We start from the raw sequence: 20295 nt of genomic DNA, 5'->3' as shown, positions 1-20295 counted from the left end.
TTTTTTTAATCACCATTTTTTCATTTGGGGTCTTTTCTTGTTTCCATACTTGTGCAAATGCTAATCTTGGATATTGGATTTCTTATATGCTGTTTTTATTACTGCCCAGGGGTGGGCAGCAGGCAGGGCAGCAAGGAAAAATTTGGCGGGGTTTTCCTTCGGTTTCTGCGTGGCTCGGAGGGGAACAGCAGCGGTGGCTGAGGGAAGTCCCTGGTTACCTTCTCTCTGGTGCCCGTTTCCTCATCGCCAGATGTTAAATCCTTGCTGGAATGAAGGACTGCAATCTTATAGTGAGTAACAGTTCTTTATTAACAGGAAGTAACGGTTTACAGAACTAGACAAGACAAAACATGGCTGTGCCTGGTAGCTACAGCCAACCAATCACCTTGCAGTATTCTCCCGCCCAAGGAATATGGGGCGGGTACAAGGCTTAACTGTCCTCTGGACACAACAAGTTCCACCGGCGGAAATGAAGGTGTGTGCCCAGCTCCAGCTGACTAGCCCCCCCTCCCGTCCTCCTCTTCCTCCTCAGAAAGCAGCAGGGAGACCAGCACCGGCAGGAGTTGCAGGGGGCCCATTTCCTCCCCCCTCTTTTCTCAACAACTGATCGGCACCCATTCGCCTAGCTACCCAGCCTGAGGCAGGAGGTGACCCAGGAAGGAGAACGCGGGAAACAGAAAGCAAATTGTCACCCCAGAGGGAGACACTGGTGATGTTGTAAGTCAAGACTTAACAGTTCACTTGAACGATGATGATCGTTCAAGCCACTCCCACCTGGTGACATGGCCGGCAAGCCACTCCTACCCAGTCACATGACCATCAAGCCACACCCACAAAATAAACCACACCCACAGGGTAGCAGTAAAAAAATTGGCTGCCCATTACTGCTGCCGCCGGTGTACCAAAAGAAAAAAGGATGGTTGTTTGAGTCTCAAAACAAACTAAGATGGTTTTCAGTGGAGGTATGATGTTTGCAGGAACTTCTGTAACTTGACCGATGTTTTCTTCAGCTAAGAATAGGCCATTCTAGGCACCTTGCCACATACCAGGACTGGCGACCATTTAAGAGAACAAAATCCCATGTGTTCTGCAGGAGGGAGGAGACGGGGTTTTGCTTAAGCAGTTCTGTAAGTAATCCCCCTCCCTCCTGTTTTAGGTTTCAGATATTGACAAGAAAGGTAATTAATTAAGATGCCTGTCTAAAAATAGCCCCTGCAAAAGTCCAGGGTTGGATCTGTCTTCCCTGATGTGATTCCCATAGGGCTGCGAGCTATATGTGAATTATGCAACTGAAGAACATGCGAACATCTCACCTTCTCTGGCATCTGTCTTCTGATTAAATGGTAAAGTTCAATCTATCTTTTCAATTTGTTGGCCTGTGGTAGCACATTTCCACATTTGTGACATGCACATCGTAGTTCCTGTCTTGCAGTGGCTTTAAAACATTGGAAACTATAGGGCCAGTGATGGAAAACCTTTTTTTCCTTGGGTGCCGAAAGACCATGCTATTGCGCATGTTTGAGTGTCCACACCCATAATTCAATGCCTGGGGAGGACGGAAACAGCTTCCCCCGCTCCTTGGAGGCCCTCTGGAGGCCAGTAATAATTTATTATTATTATTATTTATTGGATTTATATGCCGCCCCTCTCCGCAGACTCGGGGCGGCTAACAACAGTGGTAAAACAACATGAACAATCCAATTAATAAAAACAACTAAAAAACCCTTATTATAAAAAACCAAACATACACACAAACATACCATGCATAACTTGTAATGGCCTAGGGGGAAGGAATATCTCAACTCCCCCATGCCTGGCGGTATAAATGAGTCTTGAGTAGTTTATGAAAGACAAGGAGGGTGGGGGCCGTTCTAATCTCTGGGGGGAGTTGGTTCCAGAGGGCCGGGGCCGCCACAGAGAAGGCTCTTCCCCTGGGGCCCACCAAATGACATTGTTTGGTCGACAGGACCCGGAGACCTTATCGTCCGCTGGGATTTGTGCGGTAGAAGGCGGTTCCGGATGTATTCTGGCCCAATGCCATGTAGGGCTTTAAAGGTCATTACCAACACTTTGAATTGTGACCGGAAACCGATCGGCAGCCAGTGCAGGCCGCGGAGTGTTGCAGAAATGTGGGCGAATCTAGGAAGCCCCACGATGGCTCTCGCAGCCGCATTCTGCACGATCTGAAGTTTCCGAACACTTTTCAAAGGTAGACCCATGTACAGAGCGTTACAGTAGTCGAACCTCGAACAGTAATGACCTGTTTCCCAACTTCTGGTGGGCCCAGTAGGCTTGTGTTCTGCCCTCCCCAAACTCCAAATGCTTCCCTGGAGCCAAGGGAGGGTAAAAATGTCCTCTCCATCCCCTTGGAGTATCTCTGGAAGCCAAAAATGTCCTCTCAGAGCCTCTGTGTGAGCCAAAAGTCAGATGGCTGGCACACACATGCATGTTGGAGCTGAGTAAGGGCAACAGCTTGTGTGCCAGCAGATATGGCTCTGCATGCCACTTGCGACACCCGTGCCATAGGTTTGCCATCACTGCTATAGGGGAAGAGCTGGTATTAATAAAGCCCCTTTCTAAGGATCTTTCTACTGAATGTTTTAGAATTTGAATGGTGCTGGAGTGTGAATAATCAGGGGAAGGATCGCAATGCAGGCACTTCCTCTGTAGCTAGAGCTTCTAAGATTACACAAGATGATAGGAGCTAGAGAAGTTACATCTGGGATAGTGTTCTGTCGGGCTCTCTGGTAGAATCCTCCCAAAAATTCACAGGTACAAATTTCAGACACACACACGTTTGAAAATTCAAAACAATGTTCTTTATAATGAAAATTCAAATAAACTAAGCCCTCTTTTGGTATAGCAAAGAGCACTCATCTCCAAACAAACTGATAATTTATACAAGTCCCTTATCAATTCTGTGAGACTTAGCTTGCAGCTGTGAGGCAATTCACAGTCCTTCTTCTTTCACAAAGTGAAACACACTTTGCTCTGGTTTAGTTTCAAAGCAGGGAAAAATCAGCACACAAAAAGTCAAAGTCAGTAACGCAGTCATGAAACACAAAGATCAGATAATCCTCCACAATGGCCAAACCCACAGGCTGCTATTTATAGCAGCCTCACTAATCACCACAGCCCCACCCAACCACAGGTGGCCTCATTTTCTTTGATAATAATCTCTCAGTTGTTGTTGCCTATGCATCGCTCTCCGCATGCATGGTTGTATCATTAACTCTTGTTCTGAATCCAAGGAGGAGCTAGATAATTTATCTCCTTCTGAGCTGTCTTCCACACTCTCCTTCTCCCTGTCACTCATGTCTTCTTGGTCAGAGGAGCCTTCCTCATCAGATTCCACCGGGGGCAAACCAGGCCTGCAGCATGTGGATGTCTCCCCCACACCCACAGTCCTTGGGGCAGGAGCTGGGCCAGAGCTAACCACAACAGATAGTAACATGAAAAAGGGGTCCAAAGCTCATTTTATAGATCAGGGGTCCTCAAACTTTTTAAACAGGGGGCAAATTCATGGCCCATTAGACTGTTGGGGGGCCAGACTGCCTGGGTGGGTGTGGCTAGTTGGTCATGTGAATGGGTGGGCTAGGTCATGCGACTAGGTGGGCGTAGCTAATTTAACAATGCACACAATGCATTAAAGTAAACTTTAATTTGTTTTGCTCCTGGGGATGTTTAATTTGCTTTTGTTTGCATATTGCTCTTTTGATTGTCTTTTTTTTGGGGCTAGATCGTTTTTTCAGTTGTTTAGGAGTCTAGTGATGCACATCAGGAAACTCAGTTTTACAGCAATTCTTCCCAACCCCAAGAATCTTGAGATACACACACACACACACACACACACACAGGGAAGGGTTGCCCATTGCCGGCCCTACCAGTACGCTCCCGGGGCCTGGCGCAAGAGTGTACGCAGGTGGCGGGCAGGCGCATGCACATCGGCGTGAGATTCGGCTTCTGCACATGTGCCCGAAACCAAATCTCATGTGAGGACGTGAGCGTGAGTGAGATTTCGGTCAATTTCGCCAATATTTTTGCTTTTGCGCATGCACAAAAACAAAAAATCTGCAAAAATTGCCGAAATCTCGCTCACACGAGCATCCTCACATGACATTTGGCTTTGAGCGCATGCACAGAAGCTGAATAACATGGAGGGGGGGGCGCAGCTACACACACATCCCCAGTTTTACTACCACTCTGTAGAATGGCCCATACTGGGAGCAGCATAATGGTGGGTTTCAATTTTTTTAAACTATCAGTTCTGTGGGCGTGGCTTGGCAGGGGTGACATCGCTTGGTGGGTGTGGCTTGGTGGGCATGGCAGGGGAAGGATATTGTAAATTTCCATTCCCACCCCACTCCAGGGAAAAGTTCAGGGGTGAGCAGCAGGCAGGACGGGGTGGAACGCAGTTCCACCAGTGGAAATTTGTTCATTTATTTATTGGATTTGTATTCCGCCCCTCTCTGAGGACTCGGGACATCTCACAACATAAATGAAGCTGTGTGCCCAGCTCCAGCTGACCATGCCATCCTCCCATCCTCCTCCTCCTTCTCGGAAAGCGACAGGGAGACCAGCACCGGCAGGAGTTGCAGGGGGCCGATTTCCTCCCCCACCTTTCTCAACAGCTGATTGGCGCCTGTTCGCCTAGCTACCCAGCCTGAGGCAGGGAGTGACCCAGGAAGGAGAGCGTGGTCAATGCAAAGCAAATTGTCACCCCAGAGAGCGACACTGGTGAAGTTGTAAGTCGAGGATTTAACAGTTCACTTGAACAATGATGATAGTTCAAGCCACTCCCACCTGGTCACATGGCCGGCAAGCCACTCCTACTCAGTCACAAGCCACATCCATAAAATAAGCCACACCCACAGTGTGGCAGTAAAAATTTTGGCTGCCCATTACTGGGAAAGTTACTTTCAAATCCCATTTTCCTCCTGATCAGCTGGGACGCGGGAGGCAGAGAATAGATGAGATGGTCAGAGGTGGAATTTACCGATTCTCTGAACTACTCAAAATTTCTGCTACCAGTTTTCCAAAATACTTAAAATTCCCGCTACCGATTCTCTGAAATATTCAAAATTTCCATTATTAGTTCCCCATAGGTGGTCAGAACCTGCTAAAACCCACCTTTGCTCGGAAATATGACATTGGCTGCTTTTCAGGGGTTTCTGCTGAACATTTTATCCGTGCTTGGGATGGGGGAGTCATTTGAAGCCCACCCCAAAACTCCTCTCTTTCTTGAAATTTTGCCCCACTCAGTTCCCTCTCTTGCATCAAGAACAGGAAGTTTTATCTGGTCTAAAGGTAGTACAAGGTGTTTGTTTGTTTGTTTGTTTGTTTGTTTTGTCCAATACATAATAGACATTGAAGAGAATAGATATGTAATAATATAAATAAAGAAAAGAATAGAAGAAAAGATATAAAAGTATAGGTGAACATATTAGAAAGGAAGAAAAGATAAATGAGATAAGGAGAGACAATTGGACAGGGGACGGAAGGCACACTGGTGCACTTATGCACGCCCCTTACTGACCTCTAAGGAACCTGGAGAAGTCAATCGTGGATAGTCTAAGGGAAAAATGTTGGGGGTTAGGGGTTGACACTACTGAGTCAGGTAATGAGTTCCACGCTTTGACAACTCGGTTGCTGAAGTCATATTTTTTACAGTCAAGTTTGGAGCGGTTAATATTAAGTTTGAATCTGTTGCATGCTCTTGTGTTGTTGCGATTGAAGCTGAAGTAGTTATTGACAGGTAGAATGTTGCAGCATATGATCTTGTGGGCAATACTTAGATCGTGTTTTAGGCGACGTAGTTCTAAGTGTTCTAGACCTAGGATTGATAGTCTGCTTTCGTAGGGTATTCTGTTTCGAGTGGAGGAGTGAAGGGCTCTTCTGGTGAAGTATCTTTGGACATTTTCAAGGGTGTTGATGTCCGAGATGTGGTATGGGTTCCAGACAGATGAACTGTATTCAAGGATGGGTCTGGCAAAAGTTTTGTAGGCTCTGGTGAGTAGTGTGAGATTGCCTGAGCAGAAGCTGCATAGGATCAGGTTATTATTTTTATATGTATTTTTATACTCAGAGAATGCCTGGCTAATACTTTGCTAGTATGTTTGCAACAGAAACAGTTGTAATGACTGGGTTTGCATGACTTAATTTAGCTCAGCACTTAAAACCCCAGAAACCCAATTATTTCTGGATTTCCAGCTAAGCCTTAGATGATAGCCTAACAAGCTTATACCTGTTGACTTGTCTTTTATTAAAACATTTATATCGCCACATCTTTTAAAAATGTCAAAGTGGTTTACGAGAAAATTCAACAGAAAATCAAAATAATTAGAATCATTGCTTGTTGTCATATTGCACTCATCCCTAGGTCTTAAATGGATTGAAGGTGAGATCCTGCAAGTGTTTATGTTTAGCCTGGAGTCATAAACCTGGTCAAATATTTAAATCAGAGCTAGACTTTCATGCAACACCTGTTGAGCAGGATTAAGTATGTTTCAGATGTTTAACAGAGCTGCTTGATCTTCTTGAAGATTGCGTTAAATTGACATTAACAGAACAGAGGCCTATTACTTGTGACCCAAACATTTGTTGCATAGTTAATCTCAAGTTACAATTCTTGATTTCGTGAACTGGAACAAAAGATTAACTTAGGAGCATTGTTAAACATAGGTAATTTTTTTGTCCCTTTTATCATGCCCTGGTAATCTGCAATTGTTTTGCCCCACTCTCCCTCCACCCAGTGTTCCCTCTAATTTTTTTTTTTTGGGGGGGGGGGCGGAAAAGTATAGTGTCTGAGCGGCAGTCCCTTTGGGACTGGGCGGCACAGAAATAATAAATAAACAAATAAACAAACAAACAAACAAATAAAAAACCCACCCTGTTTTGCCTCAGAGAATTTCAAAATAAAATACTGTACTGTGTGTCTATAACAGCAAGCTCATAATAGGGCAACTCTATCAATATCAAAATGCCACTTAAATAGTTGAGCTAGTTTTAAACTAGATTTTGATTTTCTTTCTCTCTTCCTTACTCCCATTCTTTTTCTTTCTCTTTTCCTTCCTCTCTTTTTTCTATCTGTTTCTCTCTCTTCCTCTCTCTCCCCTTCCCTCTCACTCTTTCCCTCTCGGCTTCTGGGCAGGTTTGGAAAACTCTGAGTTGATGATGATTTTTAAGTGAGCGATTGCTCACTGCTCAGCTTAGAGGGAACTATGCCTCCACCCCAATTTTAGTTATTTCAAAATTTATTTTATTGTAAATAAAAGAACTGGGAGTTGACTATGACAACTCCATAGAGGAATTAGCTTTCAATTTTTTTCTATCATCAAATTTATATTCTTAAATTTATATTTTTATATTCTTCTGTGAAGGGCAAAATTGAGTCCTTCGGGATTGGGCAACAGAGAAATTGAATAAATAAATAAATAAATAAAATTTAAAACTGGAGTCTTCTTGGAATCTTGATGTTAATCACTTTACCTATCTGAAAAGAAATGCTGATATGGAAAACTTACACAAGAAAAATACACTGATCAAAAAAATAAAGGGAACACTTAAACAACACAATATAACTCCAAGTAAATCAAACTTCTGTGAAATCAAACTGTCCACTTAGGAAGCAACACTGATTGACAATCAATTTCACATGCTGATGTGCACATTCAACTTTGTACAGAACAAAGTATTCAGAGAGAATATTTCATTCATTCAGATCTAGGATGTGTTATTTGAGTGTTGCCCTTATTTTTTTTGAACAGTATATACAGTATATATATAGAAACCTGTAGTTGTCTTTTGGAAGTAGAGAACATAATGTCTGATTGTGAACTGAAACGGATGCCTGGTTCATGCTATAAATAAATATCTACTGCTGTCTTCACCCTGAAAAGATGTCATGTTAAAAGCCATTTGGCTATGTTAGAAAAGTTTGGAAAGTTTAGGATATTTGTTGGAATCCAAGCTCAACTATTCCCTCATGTGGAGTCAATTATATTATAGGCAAGAATTAGAAAGGCCTGCACTGATATGCATACAATGTGTGGTAGTTATACTTGGGCGAACAAATCCCACAAAATTGCTATGATTGGAATGCATAGGGTAGTTGCCTAGTATACCAATTTCGGTACTATTGTCTTGGTGCTGATAACGCCTACACTACTCACCCCAGAGATTCTGTGTTTAGAGAACCTGAGAGCTGAGAGATTGGAAGCTGAATCCAAGAGGATGGAGATGGGAAGAGAGAACATTTTGTACTCGTTACATATTAGGGTACTTCTAGCAAGAATGGGAGAAAGATTAGATTAGATTTATTGGATTTATATGCCGCCCCTCTCCGCAGACTTGGGGCGGCTCACAACAATGGTAAAAAAACAGTATATAGTAACAAATCTAATATTCAGCAATCTAAATTACAGTTTTAGGTTAAAAAAAAGGGAAAAAAACAAACCCCAATATATAAAAAACAAGCACACAATCGAATCAACTCCTTGTGATCTACAGGTAATACCCTGGGAGGTATTCACAGCCAGGTTGGGAAAACTTTCATTAAACAATAATTCTGTTACTTGGTGATTGCACGTATGTCACATAGAATGCATCCAGAAATGTCCGTGGTGGGATTTCAAAATTCAAAACATTTGGTATCTATTTACATATTACAAAGTGATTCCAATTTATTCATTGTAGATTGGTATCAGAATGTGGTGCAACACTTAATAATTGTCATAGGGGTCAAATAAGCAATGAAAAAACAACCAATATTAATAAAAATCTTAGGATACAAGCAACAAGTTACAGTCATACAGTTCTAAGTGGGAGGAAAAGGATTATAGGAATGATGAAAAAAACTAGTAGAAATAGAAGTGCAGATTTAGTAAAAAGATTGACAGTGTTGAGGGAATTATTTGTTTAGCAGAGTGATGGCGTTCAGGAAAAAACTGTTTTTGTGTCTAGTTGTCTTGGTGTGCAGTGCTCTGTAGTGACGTTTTGAGGGTAGGAGTTGAAACAGTTTGTGTCCAGAATGCGAGGGGTCAGTAAATATTTTCATAGCCCTCTTTTTGACTCATATATACAGGTTCTCAGTGGAAGGCAGGTTGGCAGCAATTGTTTTTTCTGCAGTTCTGATTATCCTCTGAAGTCTGTGTTGGTCCTGTTGGGTTGCAGAACCAAACTAGACAGTTAGAGAGGTGCAGATCTAATTGGTAGCTGGTGGCCCAAATAAAATTTTATTTATCTATCTATCTATCTATCTATCTATCTATCTATCTATCTATCTATCTATCTATCTATTTTGTCCAATACATAATACACATTGAAGAGAAGAGATATGTACTAATATAACTAAAGAAACGAATAGAAGAAAAGATATAAAAGTATAGGTGAACATATTTGAAAGGAAGAAAAGATAAATGAGATAAGGAGAGACAATTGGACAGGGGACGGAAGGCACACTGGTGCACTTATGCACGCCCCTTACTGACCTCTAAGGAACCTGGAGAGGTCAATCGTGCATAGTCTAAGGGAAAAATGTTGGGGGTTAGGGGTTGACACTACTGAGTCAGGTAATGAGTTCCATGCTTCGACACCTTGGTTGCTGAAGTTATATTTTTTACAGTCGAGTCATATTACGATGCAGAAAAGCTACTGCAGGAGTGCTGATTTCTTTCCCCTCTCCTTTGCTCCAAATATGTCTTGTCTGAATGTGAAATCTCAGTTCTTTTGACTGTTTATCCCCTGACAGTTCACTGTTGACATATTTCCAGGTATTTTAAAAGTTGTAGCAGAACTGCTCTGCAGTAACTTAGCAACTGCAATATTTCTGCAAATGCCTTGGGTATATACTGAAAGAAAAATATGCCATCTGCTCACATAGCTCTTGTTTTGGCTGTGGCAACATGATCTGACAAATAGTAATCAGTGGTGAAGAAGTGGGAAACACAGCTGTGACTTCTGACACAGGGATGTTGGTATTTCTCTGGTTGTACCCAGAGAAGGCAGAGGATTAAGAAACAGAAACATAGAAGACTGACGGCAGAAAAAGACCTCATGGTCCATCTAGTCTGCCCTTATACTATTTCCTGTATTTTATCTTACAATGGATATATGTTTATCCCAGGCATGTTTAAGTTCAGTTACTGTGGATTTAACAACCACGTGTGCTGGAAGTTTGTTCCAAGGATCTACTACTCTTTCAGTAAAATAATATTTTCTCATGTTGCTTTTGATCTTTCCCCCCAACTAACCTCAGATTGTGTCCCCTTGTTCTTGTGTTCACTTTCCTATTAAAAACACTTCCCTCCTGGACCTTATTTAACCCTTTAACATATTTAAATGTTTTGATCATGTGTCCCCTTTTCCTTCTGTCCTCCAGACTATACAGATTGAGTTCATGAAGTCTTTCCTGATAAGTTTTACGCTTAAGACCTTCCACCATTCTTGTAGCCCGTCTTTGGACCCGTTCAATTTTGTCAATATCTTTTTGTAGATGAGGTCTCCAGAACTGAACACAGTATTCCAAATGTGGTCTCACTAGCGCTCTATATAGCGGGATCACAATCTCCCTCTTCCTGCTTGTTATACCTCTAGCTATGCAGCCAAGGATCCTACTTGCTTTTCCTACCGCCCAAATTTTGCAGCTCTTGATCACACATTGGCTAATAAAAAGCAGCGCCCCTTAGCATGTAAATAAGACTCAACAATATCTTTGACATCGCCAAGAAGATATTGTAGAGAAAATAAACCTAACCAAATGGGAGTCATACCCTTTTCCCCATTGGACATGACCGGGGTTAAACCAGCTCTTCTCTTTGCCTAATCCATCAAACCCAAACCCTGCCTCTGTCGGCGGGCATGGGGGCCATGAGCGATGAGATTGTCTCTGGATGATGTTGTGAATGATTGAATTGGATGAATGTGGATGACTGTACATAGGGCTTTTAGAATCTTTATTAATTTTGTATATTTCTTTTTAAAAGCCACCCTGAGTCACTTCCAGAAGTTTTTCACTATGTCCCTGGTCTGAAATGAAATTAACACATGTATGTTGACGATAAATATAGACTGGTATCTTAAATTACACTATAAAACAGGAGAAGGGAATTTAAGCCAGATTTTTTTTTTCAAGGTTAGAGGGTTTAAACAGATTTTCAGAACAATAACAATTTGCAAAGAGTCTGATATTGTAGCAAGAGTATACAATTGCCCCAGGAATCTGGGACATCTAAACTTTGTTTTGAAGAAACTTTGGTAGCCATTGGTAAGCAGAGTCTATCAAGTCCAAGTATCCTAGTATCCCCAAAGGTTCCATGTCATCAAGCAAATATATGACTTTGTTTCTTGGTGTTGGATGATAAGGCCAAGCTACTATATCTGTAATAGTGGTTGGCTTGAAATTTCAGATGTGAGCTTATTCCAACCATGCAGAAAGTTTGCAAATATGCACATAAGGCAAGAGAGTAATAACCACAACAACCAAAGCTGGAAAGTAAAAATCTAGAGAAGTTCTAGATGTTAGCAAAGGAACACAAAATGCCCCAGAATGCTTTGTTATCATCCTATGAATATCTGGATTTCAAAATCCAGACAATCTTGGAGCGTTTCATTGTGTTCCTAAATAGTGTGAGGGCCCTGGAAAATCTATATATTGTATACAATTAAATTTACTATACACTATTTTTTTAAACTATTATTCAATGATGCATACTTCCTGTATTATATTATATATAAAGGAATTAATAAAAAGGAAGAACAATAGTTTTCTCTGAAACAAAACTTCGGCAGAGTCACTTTGGATAGTGAGATGGGCAGCATATTAACAAATTTAAAAAACATTACGGCATTATGCCCCAGCAAAATTAGCCAAAATTTACCCAAGCTTAGATCCGAACTGCTGGAAATGGAAAAAAAAAGAAAAAGGAACATATTACCATCTTTGGTGGACGTGCCCCAAAAGGAAAAAAATTCCAGACCATGTTATAAACTTGAATAAACAAAATACTAGATTATAAACTAGAATTAAAACCAGAGACATACCTACTGGGAATAATAAGAGGAAAACAACCAAAAACATATTACTACTTAATTATACACATACTAACAATTGCTAGATTAGCAATTGCACAAAAATGGAAGAATGAACACATGCCCTCCCAAACAACAGTAATTAACAAAATACTGGAATGCGCAGAAATGAGTAAACTCACTTTAGAATTATGTAATGAACAAAAGAAAGAAATATATATCATGTGGGAGAAACTGTATATATGGCTTGAAAAAAGAACAAAATCTATAAATCCGCGAACTACACCGATGTCAAGGAAGCAAATACCAGTAAAATCTTAATAATGTTGTAACATGCTTTTTTCTTCTTTGTACATTACTTGTATTACTTGTATTATACTGCAACGTCTCCTTTTGTTGATGTTTTGTTTTCTTGTTTTCTTGTTACATGTTTATCTTATTGCTATTTTGCGTTAGTAAATATGTTTATTTAAAAAAAAACAAATTTAAAAACACATAAACAGAGTCTTGCTCTGACTCTGACTCTTGACTCTTTGTTATATTTATCCTTAATATTTCTTCTGGGCTTTCCATTAAAGCTTAGTTGGACAGAGTGGGAATTAGATGCTCTATTGCAGTGATTTTCAATCTTTTTTGAGTCGAGGCACATTTTTTACATTTACGAAACCCTGGGGCATACGAGGTGGGGGGCAGCTAATAAAAGTTTGGACAAAAAAATTCTCTCTCTCTCTTCCTCCCCTTCGTTCTATTTTTTTCTCTCTCCCTCTTTCTCTCCCTTCCTTCCTCTTTCTCTCTCCATCCCTCTTTCTTTCTCTTCCTTCCTTCCTCTCTTTTTTGCTCTCTTTCTCTCCCTCCCTACGTCCCTCTATGTCTTTCTCTCTCTCTCCTTCCCTCCCACTCTTTCTCTCTCTCTTGCTTTCTTTCTCTCTTGTTCTCTTTCTCTCTTGCTTTCTTTTTCTCTCTCTCTTGCTTTCTTTTTCTCTCTCTCTTGCTTTCTTTTTATCTTGCTTTCTCTCTCTCTCTCTTTCTTTCTTTCTCTTTTTCTTTCTCTCTCTCTTGCTTTCTTTCTCTCTGAGCTTCGCGGCACACCTGACCCTGTCTCGCGGCACACTAGTGTGCCATGGCACACTGGTTGAAAAACACTGCTCTATTGACATGATTTAACAGGGCTCTCTTTCAATGTGTATTTTCATTTCATCTTATGTAAGCTTTCTCTCCACCCTAACATTGGTTTAGTATTTCTGGAAGGTTTTTATCTCTCAGCACAGCACACCTCAGAACTGTTGCCAACTCAAACGAGAATAGCCACCTGCTCTGTTTTTTGGATGAAAGATCAAACGATAACCGTACGGTATGACATTTAACAAATAGGGTGGCTGTTTCAAATACTCCTGTAATAGCAACAGTAATTAATACATCCCATATTTTAAAAACCATAGGTACTTTCCCAGCTTTATTGAGTTGATATCAAAGTAATGGATGAAACCATCCTGTTTGAAATTGTTTTTGTTGTGGTTAGCTCTGGCCCAGCTCCTGCCCCAAGGACTGTGGATGTGGGGGAGACATCCACATGCTGCAGGCCTGTTTTGCCCCCCCCCTGGAATCTGATGATGAAGGCTCCTCTGACCAAGAAGACATGAGTGACAGGGAGGAGAGTGTGGCAGACAGCTCAGAAGGAGATCAATTATCTAGCTCCTCCTTGGATTCAGAACAAGAGTTAATGATACAGCCACGCATGCGGAGAGCGATGCATAGGCAACAACAACTGAGAGATTATTATCAAAGAAAATGAGGCCACCTGTGGTTGGGTGGGGCTGTGGTCATTAGTGAGGCTGCTATAAATAGCAGCCTGTGGGTTTGGCCATTGTGGAGGATTATCTGATCGTTGTGTTTCGTGCCTGCTTTGCTGACTTTGACCTTTTGTGTGCTGATTTTCCCCCGCTTTGAAACTAAACCAGAGCAAAGTGTGTTTCACTTTGTGAAAGAAGAAGGACTGTGAATTGCCTCACAGCTGCAAGCTAAGTCTCACAGAACTGATAAGGGACTTGTACAAATTACCAGTTTGTTTGGAGACGAGTGCTCTTTGCTATACCAAAAGAGGACTTAGTTTAAGTGAATTTTCATTATAAAGAACATTGTTTTGAATTTTCAAATGTGTGTGTGTCTGAAATTTGTACCAGTGAATTTTTGGGAGGAGTCTATCAGAGAGCTCGACAGAACAGTTTTGAACTTTGTTTCTCCCCTCAGGCTTTGAAAAATTCCATGTTGCACTTTGTAGAGGTTTTCCGAAGGCATACTTGTGATAGCTCAGTTCAGTTTCTACACAATTCCCAATTCTAGAAGAGAATCCTTTTTTGCATATAGTCAATCATCCAATTTTATTTGCCTTCTGTAGGAAGGCTAATATGTAGGCTAATATGTAAAACTCTTCAACACCACCGATAACACAACTACTCTCCAAAAGACTTTGATGCTGTTTCTGAGTGGTCTAACACATGGCAACTCCAAATCTCAACTAGCAAATGCTCTGTCCTACACATTGGGAAGAAGAATCTGAACTCCAAATATGAACTGAATAATCAAATTATCACAGATAATCCCCACTCGGTTAAAGGTATACTAATAACAAAAGATTTAAGTGCCAAAGCCCACTGCAACAACAAGGCTTCAAGAGTTGTAAACCTAATCCTACGTGGCTTCTGCTCTGGCAATCTCACACTACTTACCAGAGCTTACAAAACTTTTGCCAGAATCATCCTCGAATACAGCTCATCTGTTTGGAACCCATATTGCATCTCAGACATTAACACCCTTGAAAATGTCCAAAGATACTTCACCAGAAGAGCCCTTCACTCCTCCACTCGAAACAGAATACCCTGAGACTAGACTTTCAATCCTGGGCCTAGAAAGTTTAGAACTAAGATGCTTTAAACAAGATCATATGCTGTATTGCCCACAAGATCATATGCTGCAATGTCCTGCCTGTCGGCGACTACTTCAGCTTCAATCACAACAACATAAGAGCACACAACAGATTTAAACTTAATATTAACCTCTCCAAACTTGACTGTAAAAAATATGACTTCAGTAACCGAGTTGTCGAAGCGTGGAACTCATTACCGGACTCCATAGTGTCATCCCCAAACCCCCAACACTTTACCCTTAGATTATTTACGGTTGACCTATCCAGATTCCTAAGAGGTCAGTAAGGGGCGAGTACAAGTGCACTAGAGTGCCTTCTGTCCCCTGTCCTATCGCTCTCCTAATATCTCCTATACCTTTCTTCTATTCCTATATCTCTTCTTCTATTCTTTCATTGATACGTTCTATTACTATACTACCTTCTTTCCTATTATTTCTTATTTATTTATTCATTCATTCATTCATTCATTCATTCATTCATTCATTCATTCATTCATTCGATTTTTATGCCGCCCTTCTCCTTAGACTCAGGGCGGCTTACAACATGTTAGCAATAGCACTTTTTAACAGAGCCAGCATATTGCCCCCACAATCCGGGTCCTCATTTTACCCACCTCGGAAGGATGGAAGGCTGAGTCAACCTTGATATATTTTACTATGAGTATCTCCTCTATAACCTTCATCATGTATTTTACTATGTGTCTATAGATATATACCTACTAACACCCTCATTGTGTATTGGACTAACTAACTAACTAACTAACTAACTAACTAACTAACTAACTAACTAAACAAACAAACAAACAAACAAACAAACAAACAAACAAACAAACAAATAAATGTAGGCATGTCGACAAGGGAAAAAGGAGTAGATTGCAGGATTCCTGCCTGTCCGATTCAATACCATTCTGCAATAACATTCTTGGCATTCTACATTCCTTTTACTCTGCATAGCACCGAAGAAACAGTAGCCTGTATGCGCAGTTTCCTCAACAGAATTCAAACCTTGTTGATACAAAGCTACTAAGTAAGTTGGAAGGACATGTTGCTGGTTTCATCAAAGGTGCAGAGAGGACAGCCAGTTAGCCAAGTGACTTTGGTGTGAAATAAGAAGGCCACAGATAAAATAGGACCTTTTTTCATCTATGGTGGACATGCCCCCAAATAAAAAAGATATGGAAAAAAGTTAAAATGTAAATCTTCAAAATTACTACAATTAAACTGATATTAAAACCAGAGACCTTTCTTCTAGGCATAATAAATCAAAAACTTAAAAAAGACCACTATTATTTAATACAACATATTATTACTGCAATTAGAATTACAATAGCGCAAAATTGGAAAAAAGAAGAAAGACCATCAGAAAGAGAAATGATAAAAAATATATACGACTGTGCAGAAATGGACAGATTAACCCAAAACCTTAAAAACAAAGAAGAATCAAAATACTATGAAATTTGGAAGAAATTCTATGACTGGGTCGATACAAGAAAAAAAAATGGTAGTAAATAAACCAGATGTTCCTAAAATCAATCCGAGACACAAAATTAAGATCAAATCAATCTGACTTTAGATTAATTGAATGATAGAACAAATGTTTGATAACCGCTGATGCCATAATGTTTTTAGCTGGAATTTTTTAAAATTAAGGGAGACTAGGATGGTCCCATTTCGGCCTTATATATATAGTTCGAACCCGCGAAAATCGAGGGAACACTCTGTGTGTGTGTGTGTGTGTGTGTGTGTGTGTGTGTATATATATATATATATATATAAATATATATATATATAAATATATATATATATATATATATATATACACACACACACACACACACACACACACAGAGAGAGTGTTCCCTCGATTTTCGCGGGTTCGAACTTCGCGAATGGCCTATACCACGGTTTTTCAAAAACTATTCATTAAAAAATACTTTGCAGTTTTTTTCTATACCATGGTTTTTCCCGCCCGATGACATCATACGTCATCGCCAAACATTCATCTGCCATTGCTGATTGGACGAAATCTCGGCCAATTAGCATTGTTATTGCAAAAAAAATAATTATTGTTAATAAATAATTATGTTTTTAAATATCAGGATCATTAAGTGTCTTATTCAATGGTGACTACTAATAATAATGGTGAGTAAATGGTTGTTAAGGGAATGGGAAATGGTAATTTAGGGGTTTAAGGTGTTAAGGGATGGCTTGTGATACTGTCCATAGCCAAAAATTGTGTATTTACTTCCGCATCTCTACTTCGCGGAAATTCGACTTTCGTGGGCGGTCTCAGAACACATCCCCCACGAAAATTGAGGGAACACTGTATATATAAAAAAGAACTGTGTGGCTAACAGTTCAACGGGGAAGGAGGGGGAATTAAGGGTAGCTCTGTATATATTGTGGAATGATACAACATCATATGCCTGCTCTTTTTAATCTTTGTATTATAATAATAAAAAAAAAAATTTAAAAAAAGAAGGCCACAGATACATTCTAAGTCAGTTTTTCCTCATGTTATTTATTTATTTAGTTTGTCAAACATGTACAAGATAGCAGGTGTAAATATAAACATGGACAGAAGCAGATGAAATGAGTACAAATAAATGGGGACAGTAGGACAGGGACAGTAGGCACTTAGGCATTTAAGTGTGCACCACATTTGAAAGTATTAGATACATCTTGCCAGATGACAAAAAAAGAAGGAAAGAAATAGAAATAAGGAAAAAATAGAATTGGATAGGCTGCTACACTTCTAAAATATCATTCATCAGTGATGTTATCTGCTAGGATCTTCTGTTAGATAAATCAGAAAAGTGTTATTTCAAGTCACTCTGTTGCATTTTTTTTTTGGAGGAATGATAGATTTTCATTTAAATAATGTATACGGAAGCATGTGGCATGTTTTTTTCAACCATATTAGCTGAGAGATTGTCCAGCACCCTCATCATCTTAAGGATGATGACACCCACATGACAAAATGTGCATCATCTCACGATTATAATACTGTTCTTTTGATTGAGTGAGGCAATACTGCGCGCAAGTACAATAGAGGAGTAATTTAAGCAACAATGACATAATACACATCCCTATCCCATGTGAGTGCTTGTTGGAATAGCCATGCAGTACGGACAAATAAATAAATAGGGCATATAAATCCAATTAATAGATAGACAGATGGATGGATGGATGGATGGATGGATGGGTAGATAGATAGATAGATAGATAGATAGATAGATAGATAGATAGATAGATAGATAGATAGATACCAATGAGTTACCTGCACTTATTTTCTTCTCAGATTCAGTGGATAAAATTTAGAGCCTCCTTTTTTTGGTACACAGTCTAAAAGTAATATAGTATAGCATAGCTTAGCATAGCATAGCATAGCATAGCATAGCATAGTATAGTCTAGTGATGTGATTGATGTGACATGATGTGACGTAACAACATAACATAGCGTAATGTAGCGTAGCATAGCATAGCATATAATCAAGATACAGGCCTATATAATTTATGTATGGTATGTTTGTATGTATGTCGGCTTAATAATGGGTTTTTAAAAATATTTTAAATTGTAAATTATTAGATTTGCCATGAACTGTTTTATTGTGTTGTGAGCCGCCCCAAGTCTATGGAGAGGGGCGGCATACAAATCTAATAAACAAACAAACAAACAAACAAACAAACAAACAAATAAATAAATAAATAATGGAAATTTTATTGTCACTTTGAATGTACATTAATTGACCTACATTAAAATTAAGTTTCATTACATATAGCTCTCAGAGGGTCATCATCTCCAATATACACTACATAACCATGACAGAAAAAATAAATAAATAATTGAATACATACATACATACATACATACATATACATACATACATACATACATACATACATACATACATACATAGTTATTTGTTTTCATAGATTTTTCACAGGTACAGGTATGAAGGTCTTGGCATATTCGGGTTTCTTCCCATGTAGGATTCAGAGATTTCTGGTGACGTTTCAACGAGGTCCCACTCGTCATCTTCAGGCTGGTGCTTCTGTCCTTGTTGGCCCTAGAATCTGACCAATCAGGCGGTTACAGTGGGGGTGTCCCTCTGACCTTCCTTCCAATCAGCTTAAAGCTCTGTTGGGAGAATTGGCGCCAGACTTATGGTTGGGAGTCACCACAACATGAGGAACTGTATTAAAGGGTCGCGGAATTAGAAAGGTTGAGAACCACTGAATTAGGAGATGAAAGCATAGGTAAACGTATGAATAATTAAATGCCCATGACATTGATTCAGGTTGAAAATTGGAATCCCTTGGTCTTCAGTTTATAACAGTTCAGCTAGTTACTTCATCTTGTAATACAGAGGTTTGGCACCTGCTGTTCTTTCTTTCTTGGACTCATCCTATAGGAATATGACAAGCGAATAGATTACTATAATAAGAATTTTGGGCAGGACAGGAACAGGTGGCTGTGTTTGTCAAATAACCTGCACAGAACTTGGAATTTGGAAGCTTGTTTGTCAAAAGATTAGTACTTCTTGAGCCAAAAGAATATTGAGAATTCCAGGCAATTGTCTGTCTCTTTTTATATATACAGTATATAAAACTATCCTGGATCCGAAAATATGTAAACCGAAACATATTCTTGCCTCCCCACCCCCAATACCTAAATAACCTCAACTAAATTCTGATCATCAGCTTAACCCCACTTAAATAGGAAGCCTGTGACATCACTGCTTATGTTGCCAATACTCTCCTCCCTCGGGCTACTTTAGTTCCAGCAGAAGAATTCTCATCCAGACAACACTGGACGATGAGAAGAAGCTGAGAAGCTCTGGGCATCACACTCTGGTGCTCAATCCATCTTCTGCAGGTAGAGCAATAGATGCATTTGATATGCCTAGATCTTATTTCTTCTTCAAAGGAAAAGAAAAAAGAAAACTAACACCCAAAGTGAGGTTTAAAGTTATAGAAACTTCTGGCTTTCCCACTGTTTTTGTGTAGCCAAAAACCTTTTTTTGGTGTATAGTATAGTAATGACTTTCTTTGCTTCTTATTAACATACTATTACTAATCATTGGAAATAATGCTTGATAATAGGGCCAGTGGACTATCTTTATGTATAGATTTGGAATGGAGGTTCAGGGAAGCTGTATTGATTAAGATCAATGGTTGGATCTGATGGGACAGGGTCACTAGAATTCTAATTCTAGTGACCATATTTTTATTTATTTATTTTGTCCAATACACAATACATATTGAAGAGGATAGACATGAGGTATTATATATAAAGAAAAGATATATGATACATGAGATAAGGAGAGACAATTGGACAGGGGA

At 39.7% G+C, this 20295-nt stretch overlaps 1 protein-coding gene across 1 annotated transcript in view; it reads left to right on the top strand.

The window, feature by feature from the left end:
- The first annotated feature begins 261 nt into the window (after positions 1–261).
- Positions 262–20295, top strand: part of SLN (sarcolipin) — a 29824-nt gene continuing 9790 nt past the window's right edge. Inside the window, exon 1 of the mRNA XM_070751679.1 lies at positions 262–290. The gene's annotated coding sequence lies outside the window, so the exon portion shown is untranslated. The remainder of the gene's footprint in view (positions 291–20295) is intronic.

This window comes from Erythrolamprus reginae, chromosome 4 (genome assembly GCF_031021105.1).
Source record: "Erythrolamprus reginae isolate rEryReg1 chromosome 4, rEryReg1.hap1, whole genome shotgun sequence".
NCBI classification, from domain to species: Eukaryota; Metazoa; Chordata; class Lepidosauria; order Squamata; family Dipsadidae; genus Erythrolamprus; species Erythrolamprus reginae.
Note: the sequence above shows the minus strand (reverse complement) of the source record. Positions and strands in the feature narration are given on the sequence as shown.